Below are 367 nucleotides of genomic sequence, written 5' to 3'. Positions count from 1 at the left end.
TAAAACGCCTAATCGCACCGACTCACACTGAAAACCTCGGGAGTCATGTCGACCATGCTACTAGCCTAAAATGACCCTTCCGGAGCTGATGAAATTGTCAGAATTGGATTCCGATGTCATCTTCTTGAACTTTTGATCGAAAATGATCGTTCAAGGTTCATAAGCTCCAAAACACAAAAACTCGCACCAAGACCAAACGAACGACCAGGTGACCGAACTGTCAGTCCCAGCAAGTCATAAATGACTTGGGGTCGCTATAGGAATGCTCTAAACGACACATAGAAGGCAAGATACAGAAATGACCACGAGGGTCATTACACGCGAACAATTATTCTCCAGATCAATGCTACAATTCTCACATTTCCGA

The sequence above is a fragment of the Solanum stenotomum genome, unplaced genomic scaffold (assembly GCF_019186545.1).
Source record: "Solanum stenotomum isolate F172 unplaced genomic scaffold, ASM1918654v1 scaffold7256, whole genome shotgun sequence".
Classification (NCBI taxonomy): domain Eukaryota; kingdom Viridiplantae; phylum Streptophyta; class Magnoliopsida; order Solanales; family Solanaceae; genus Solanum; species Solanum stenotomum.
This window is presented reverse-complemented; position numbering follows the sequence as displayed.